The sequence below is a fragment of the Nesoenas mayeri genome (assembly GCF_963082525.1).
Source record: "Nesoenas mayeri genome assembly, chromosome: W".
NCBI lineage: Eukaryota > Metazoa > Chordata > Aves > Columbiformes > Columbidae > Nesoenas > Nesoenas mayeri.
Window position 1 is genome coordinate 13911369 of NC_137553.1, and position 9064 is coordinate 13920432.

The window sequence follows — 9064 nt, forward strand, 5'->3', positions numbered from 1 at the left end:
TTAAATACTGTCAGGCTTGGGGCCATGACTACCTCCCTGGGGAGCCTGTTCTAGTGCTCCACTACCATCTGGGTGAAGAACCTTTTCCTAAAGTCCAACCTAAACCTCCCCTGGCACATCTTCCTGCTGTTCCCTTGGGTTCTATTGTTGGTCACCAGAGAGAAGAGATCAATGCCTGCCCCTCCTCCTCCCCTTGTGAGAAAGCTGTAGCCACTATGAGGTCTCCCCTTAGTCTCCTCTTATCCAGGCTCAACAAACCAAGTGACTTTAGCCGCTCCTCATATGGCTTCCCTTCCAGACCCTTCACCAAATTTGTAGTCCTCTTCTGGACACTCTCCAGTAGCTTTATATCCTTTTTATACTGTGGTGCCCAGAACTGCACACAGTACTCCAGGTGAAGCCACACCAGTGCAGAGTGGGACAATGACCTCCCTTGACCGGCTGGCAATGCTGTGCTTGATGCACCCCAGGACACAGTTGGCCCTCTTGGCTGCCAGGGCCCACTGTTAGCTCATGATCAACTTGCCGTTGACCCAAATCCCCAGATCCTTTTCTGCAGAGCTGCTCTTCAGCTTCTCATTCCCCAGTCTGTATGTACAGCTAGGGTTGCCATGTCCCAGGTGCAAAATGCGGCACTTGCCCTTCTTGAACTTCATTTGGTTGGTGATTGCCCAGTTCTCCAATTTGTCCAGATTGCTCTACAGGGCCTCTCTCCCCTTGAGAGTGTCAACAGCTCCTCTCAATTTTGTGTCATCAGCAAACTTGCTTAGTATTCCCTCAAGTCCTGTGTCCAAGTCATTTACAAAGGCACTGAAGTGTACTGGCCCTAAGATGGATCCCTGTGCAACCCTGCTAGTGACTGGTATCCAGCCCACCATAACCCCATTTCCTATAACCTTTTGAGCCTGAATCATCAGACAATTGCTTACCCACTGCATTATGTGTTTATCCAGCTTTATGCTGGACATCTTGTCCAGGAGGATACTGTGAGAGACAGTATCGAAGGCTTTACTAAAATCCAAAAAGATCACATCAACAGGCTTCCCTTGGTCAACTAGGTGGGTAACCTTGTTGTAGAAAGAAATTAAGTTGGTAAAGCAGGGCTTTCTGAAACCTCATGAACCTGTGCTGGCTGGGACCAATGACTGCGTTGTCATTCAGGTGTTTTTCAATAATTCCCAGAACAATGTTATCCATAATTTTTCCAGGCACAGGAGTGAGACTGACAGGCCTGTAGTTGCCAGGATCATCCCTGTTGCCCTTCTTGTAGATTTTGACAACGTTTTCCAGCTTCCAGTCATCCAGGACCTCTCCAGATTCCCAGGAGTGTTGAAAAATCACAGACAGAGGTCTCACTATGATATCAGCCAGCTCTTTAAGTACTCTTGGATTAATCCCATCAGGCTCCATTGACTCGTAGAGATCTAGCTGGAGCAGTAAATCCTGTACAAGTTCCAGATTGACTGCGAGTTTATTGTTCATGCAGCTATGGTTCTCTAGCCCAGGGCTCTGGGGGCCCTTGAGTCCATCTTTGGTGTTGAAGACCAAGGTGAAGAAAGCATTAAGCATCTCAGCTTTGTCTATGTCCCTGTTAATAAGGTGACCGTGCTTGTCAAGTAACGGGCCAATGTTATTTCTGGTTTGCCTTTTGCTATTGTATGGGAATGTAGCGGAAGATTTGGTGAGGAGGTTAGTTAAATGTAAATACGCTCAAGTGACTTGCACCTGTCTGTAGAAAAAGCACATACATCACACTAATTGTTTTACTGACCTTGTGTGCTTGATGAGTAGAACCTCTGTGTTAGATACATTGGCCTGTGAGAAACTCTAGACACCTTATCACTATGTCTGAGATTCCTGCTTTGTTGTGAGAGAGCAGGAGGCTGTGCCTGCCTGAAGCCTTGAAATACAGGTGAGCTCAGCAGGCCCAGTCATCTTCCAGCAGGGCTGAACTTACCAGCACCTGCGTCCCCGCTTGTGTTGCCTCTGCCTGGGAGTTTAGGTGTGACTTCGGAGATCCCCCAGTAGAGAGGTAACTAAAATAAAACTTGCTCTTTGCAATGCATTCGTGGCCTCTGGCTCTTCTTGTGACGTGCCTGCATATGTGTACACAGCCATTAACATGTTTAAAAAAGCCTTTTTTATTGTCCTTCACTGTACTGGTCAGCTTCAATTCTAATTGAGCTTTGCCTGCGTGAATTTCCTCCTTACAGTGGCGAGCAGCATCTCTGTAGTCCTCTCATGACACCTGGAGACATTCAAAACCTGCCTGGACACTGCAGCGATTAGAAACGACATACACCGGGACGCAGACAGAGATGCATGCACAGTCAGAGATCTTGTTCAGGAAGGAGCACAGAGCCGGGCAGAGCCAAGAGCTGAGCTAGGCTGAGACCCTCTGTTTATTAGCCTGTGACAGTTGATGGGATTTACAGAAACGAACCTGGACTAAGATGTTACACAAGATTTTTTTCCAATAATTGCTATTGAAAACACACCACACTGATGTTATCTTTGTTTCAGTTACATTCCCACTCATTCACAGACCAGGCCCAAGGACATTCACACATCATATATATGGGGGCGTTTTTCCGACCCGAGATATCATTCCCACTGGCCTGGGCACTTTTTACACTCCTAAAAACCATACTTCTGTATAATCTGTCTAAGGCACTTTAGCTGGAACTGCTGTTCCCACATCTCCCCCTTTTTTTTTTTTTTAACATCTGGTTCACAGTGAGTGCAGCAAGGACCCTAGCTTTATTCTTCTTTTCATTCTGTATCATTCTCCAGATGATTTGGAAGACTACAAGAAAAAATATTACACAAGCACACCCATTTCCCACAAAAACCCATATATGCAAATTGAGGCCTGAAAACCAAGTTTTTTGGTCTAATCACTTCATGCTATTAGATAATGTTAGCCTTTATGTCTTACAGCTCTAATTTTTACAAATTATGCAGTTGTTTTGCAGGGCACTGGCTAAATCCTAAATCAGGCCTTGCACATTAGCTGAGACTGTTCTTTGGAGGTGTTGTTTTACTTTATTTCACCCATAAATACTGTAATTCAATGGTGTCCTGGTTTTGTTAAAAACAAGTTTCTCTTTTAGTGAATTTGCCTGTCAGCTAAAGCCTTCATATTAGCTGCATTTTCCTGGAAAACTGGATACATATTTTGGTAAACATAGCAATGGAATGAGAGGTTATTGATAAGAACGGATGGACATCTCGCGAGAGGGGCAACGAGAAACAGGTGACCAAGAAACTGACCAACTGAGTATAACATCCCATTCACGTGAATACTTCATATAAAAGTGGGAGATCATGAGGATCTCATCCCTTTTTTTATGGCCAACATTAGGAGAGGATCTTGCTAGTCATCCCTGCGAACTGAGGCCTAGTGAGAGACTGAATTCAGCTCCAGTTGGCTGCAGAGTCCAATCCAGGACTTTGGGTGCTGGCTCTGCAGTTGCTGGGACTTTCAAGATTGGTTTTGTATATTTTGGACTATTTTCTCTATTCTTATTAGTAGCATTAGTAAAACATTTTTAATTTTTCCAACTCTCTTCTCTCTGTCCTTCTTTCCCTCCCGATCACCTGTCCTTAGTTGGAAGGGGGGAGAGGGAGGGGCTGAAGGGGGAAGTGGGGGGAGAGGAGGTTAACAATACATCTGCCAGGGTTTTATTGTCACCCCGCAATCAAAACCTCGACAAATGGTATTACACATATTTAGCACTCTGATAACATAAAATACTGGTTCAGATATCAGTTTAAGAGATTATTTGAATACAATAATATAAGAATAATGAGGATCCACAACGTGCATATTGTCACTCACAAGAAACAAAACTAGAGGCCTCTTACTTCAGGGTACTCACCAGAAATCATCACTCGCCTGGGTTAGGCAAAGACTCACTCAAGGATACATCCAGTAAATAATCACTCACCCAGATGAAGAGGTGAGGTGCTCTCAGTCCCAGGAAGTCTCCTTAGACGGTGTTCCTGTCTAAGGAAAGGGCTCCAGTTTACAGACCCACAGCTCCAAGAAGACCACTCAAAGGGTGTCTTTGGCAGGAACCTTGTTTTGTAGTCTGGTCAGATGTGGCTGTGGGCATTATGACATAGTCCAGAAGCTTTGGAGCTACTCTGGGCACCTCCTTTGTTGAGGACCCTGTCAACTGACTGAGGGTCCCACCCCTCCTGTCCCATCAGCTGGTAGAGGTGAAGTCACCCTGCCTCGAGGCAGCTGAGGATGTGACTGACAGCACCTTGGTACCACCCTAGTGTGTACATGGGGACAGGCACAGTGGGGCACAGAAGGTGCTAAAGAGCCATCAACCTCCTCATTGAAGGCTCCAGATTTCAGGGGGATGTGCAACTGCCACACAATCCACCCTGTGACCACAGTCATCTGACAGGCTACTTTGGAGTGGTACTGCAGTCATCTCTTGCCTCCAAAGTCAAAAGGGGGCATTCTGTTGGTGAGTTTGAATGCCCACTGTGGATCATCATACCTTATGTGTCATTTATGTGTCATTTTCCTGGTATACATTATCATTACAAAACAACCTACAATAGAAGAGAATAATGCAAATTACAACAATTACACTTATTAACAAATATTGGAGAAGGCTGGTTAGTCATCCTAATAAGGAAAACAAATGCATTGAAAGTTTTTTCACCAGTTAGTCCTTAGTCCAAATGATGTAAATCTGTATAATTCTGATATGCTAGTGTGTCTTCCTTTGGTCTCTTCTGTTTCTTTGTTGCCCTCTGCTGCAGGGACAGATGCTGTATCTCTGGCATTAGGTCCTGCGTCGTGTTTGTCCAACTCATAGTCAGGTTTAATTCACCTCGGTCCTGTTGGAATAAGAACACACACATATCCCCTTCCCCAGGTGATTAACTCTACGGGCCCTTGCTATTGAGTGTTGTGCAGGGGATCCCAGTACAAAACCTTTGGTCTCTGAGATAGTGAATCTGGAACAGGGAAGTGTTTTTCCACTGCTGTAATAAAGGAGGGAGGCATAGTACAATTCAAAAAAATTAGAGTATATATTGCGTTGTCTAATTGTTCTTGAGGCATCATATTCCCCCTTTTTTGTTTTAATAACATCTGTTTCATTGTGGAATGTGCTCGGTCAATGATAGCCTGTCCAGTGGGAGAATGTGGAATACCTGTGACATGCCAACCACCCCATTGCTGTAAAAAATATTGCGTGGATCTAGCAGTGTATCCAGGACCGTTGTCAGTTTTAATCTGTTGTGACACTCCCAGCATAGCAAAACAGTGGGTCCAGTGACGCTAACATCTCTGTTTTTCTCACTCGTATGAGCACATGCACAAAGCATACCCGAAAAAGTATCTATAGAAACGTACATATTTCAAACGACCAAAAGATGAGATAGATGTAACAGCAGTCCACTAAATGGCATTAGCTGTGAGCCCATTATGGCTTTCATGTTTATTGGATATTGTTTTTCCTTACTGGATCGATGTCCTGTTTGAGTTCTATCAGTGCAGTGTTGGCTTTACCAATACTTTGGCCTAAATTTCCTTGGAGATTTCCTGCTTGCAGCAAGGAGATCTGCACCATCCAAGCATCTTCTTGTGGGACATGCAACTAAACATAATTCTCAGAAAACGTTATTTGAGCTTACAATTTATTTAACAAATCTTGACCCAAGCGAGTTATAGGGCTTTCTGGCAAATACAAGAATTCATATTTTAAAACTTTGTTCCAAATTTGATATTCCATTGGTTTTAAAAAATGGTCTTTCTTTCTTTCCCATGATCTCAAGAACTAGCACAGTGATTTTAATAAGTCTCTTATAACTAGTTACCACAAAATAAGCCTATTAACAATTTTTTGGTTTAATTTCCAAGTTTTATTATCATAGAATGCTAGGGATTGGAAGGGACCTCAAAAGATCTAGTCCAATCCTCCTGCCAGAGCAGGAACACCTAGATGAGGCTACACAGGACTGTGTCCAGGCGGGTTTTGAATGTCTCCAGAGTAGGAGACTCCACAACCTCCCTGGGCAGCCTGTTCCAGTGTTCTGTCACCCTCAATGAGAAGTTTCTTCTCAAGTTTAAGTGGAACCTCTTATGTTCCAGCCTAAACCCATTACCCCTTGTCCTACCATTGGTAGTCACCAAGAAGAGCCTGGCTCCATCCTCGTGACACTCACCCTTTGTATATTTGTAAACATTAATAAGGTCATCCCTCAGTCTCCTCTTCTCCAAACTAAAGAGATCCAGCTCCCTCAGTCTTTCCTCATAAGGGAGGTGTTCCACTCCCTTAATCATCTTTGTTGCCCTACGCTGGACCCTCTCCAGCAGTTCCCTGTCCTTCTTGAACTGAGGAGCCCAGAATTGGACACAATATTCCAGGTGAGGTCTCACCAGGGCGGAGTAGAGAGGAAGGAGAACCTCTCTCGACCTACTAACCACCCCCCTTCTAATACACCCCAGGATGCCATTGGCCTTCCTGGCCACAAGGGCACAGTGCTGGCTCATGGTCATCCTGCTGTCCACCAGGACCCCCAGGTCCCTTTCCCCTACACTGCTCTCTAATAGGTCATTCCCCAACTTATGCTGGGACCTGAGGTTGTTCTTACCCAGATGCAATATTCTACACTTTCCCTTGTTATATTTCATTACGTTTTTCCCTGCCCAACTCTCCAGCCTGTCCAGGTCTTGATGGATGGCAGCACAGCCTTCTGGCATATCAGCCACTCCTCCCAGCTTCATGTCATCAGCAGACTTGCTGATAGTGCACTCTGTCCCCTCAGGGGAAAAGACACAATGGGTATGCCATCATTGAAGGTGTGTGTGGTGAAATAAGGGAAATGGGAAGGTTGCCTAACACTGGTCAGCTTAAGACATGCAAGCTATATGCTCTCAGTCATGTACTGTGAATGTTAAAAGGAAAAGAAGGTACCATTTATACTTATTCTAGATATGCATTTGGAGTAGTGCACATCTTTTGGAAAATTTGGGAAGAACAGTGTCTAATTAATAACAAAGGGAAAGAATTGGTTAATGAAGATCTAGTTGGACAAATGTTATGTAATCTGATGTCACCAATAGAGGTGGCTTTAGTATACATTAATGGACATCAGAGGGGAAACTCCTTTTGTGTCAGGGGAAATCAGTTAGCAGATGAAATGGCATGAGAAGTAGCCTTAAAACCTAAAGTAATAACTATACGTTCACGCCCAAGGTCCTGGCCCTGCAAGAAATTCCAGTTTTCAATGAAAAAGAAAAAGAAGTCCTCCAAGAATTAGGATTCAGGGAACAGAGTGGGAAATGGGTACTCCCAGATGGTAGAGAAATGTTAAATAAGCAAACCATGAGGGAGGTATTAGTAATTTTACATCAGGAGAGTTAATGGGGAACATGCATAATGTTTGACATAGTGTTACAAAAATATGGGTGTACTGGAATTTATACTATAGCCAAGCAAATTTGTGAAAGATGTGTGATTTGTAAAAAAAAAAAAAAAAAAATAATAAATTAAAAGCCACTTAGAAAGCAGCCTGCAGGAGGGCGGAGTCCAAGTTTAAGACTGTTTCAAAATATTCAAGTTGATTTCATGAAATTACCTGTAGTTGGTCAAATTAAATACTTACTAGTGTTGGTTGATCATCTTACCAGGTGGGGAGAAGCTTTCCCTCTGAGCACTGCCACGGCGGCAGTGGTAGCAAAAGTGATTCTAGAACAAATTATTCCTAGATATGGAATAGTGGAAAATATAGACTCAGATCGAAGAGGACATTTTATCTCCAGGGTACTGCAAAGACTAATGGACAGTTTGGAGATATCTTGGTATTTTCATACCCCCTGGCATCCCCCTTCATCTGGAAAAGTAGAAAGGATGAATTAGACCTTAAAGAAGCAATTGTCAAAATTGTATTAGAAACTATATTATTCTGGACTAGATGTCTACCTATAGCCTTGTTGAGAATAAGAACTGCTTCTCACAAGGATATAGGAGTTTCACCTTATGAAATGCTCTTTGGGCTACCATACCTGGGCAGAAATAACGAATGGACCCCCACAGTTTGAAACTAAGGATATGTTTCTCAAAACCGTATACTCAGGTGGTCCTCTATCTTCTCTCAGGCACCAAGGGCTTCTAGCACAAACTCCGCCATTAGAGTTTGCAGCTCACAAGTTTCAGTCTGGAAACTGGGTCCTGGTCAAATCCTGGAAGGAAACTAAGCTTCAGCCAGATTGGGAAGGACCATTTCAAGTTCTACTAACCACCAAGACAGCAGTACAACAAGCTGAGAAAGGGTGGACTCATTATACATAGATCAAAGGGCCAATCAAACCTCCAAAGGACAACAGTGAGTGGCAAAAACAGACAACTGATGACTCCCTTCAACTAAAGATACAGAGATGAAAATGAAATGGAACGTTTGGGGATTATTAATCCAGTATTATGTAGAATTTACAAATGGGTTACTTATCATTAATATCACTGAAACTGAAGGTTCCCTAACAATATGAGTAGATGCTTGACAGATCCTTAATTGTGGGGATGTACAGAGCCAAAGAGAATTGAGTTATGAAAACAAATACACGTGTCCAGGGAAACTGAGTCTAAGGATGATTTAAATAAGTGCATAGTTTTTGTTGCTGTCTCTCATTACCCCTCCTGGTACAGTGTTATGTGGACCACAGAGTTGAGGGGATGGACAGTGAGCAATGAGCAGTTAAAGAGTTGAAAAGAAAAATTACCCTATCTAAAGGACAGTCTCTCCCAGGATGTGAGTCCCTGCAGTGCAACCCTTTGCTAATTACAATACAGAGAGTAGATGATTCAGTAAGTGGGGTTTATGGATCATGAACAGACATTAGTGGAAAAGATACCTTGGGAAGGTTCAAAATATAAGTGTTAAAGAACAACAGTAATGAAGAATTACTCAAAAACCTCTACATAGGGCCCTGGGTCCTGCCAAATGACCCTAAAGCGGTCACTGTTGCAGAAATATCAGATTTAAGAGAAAAGATATAAATGCCTGGGTAGAATGAATCAAATATACAGTGCAA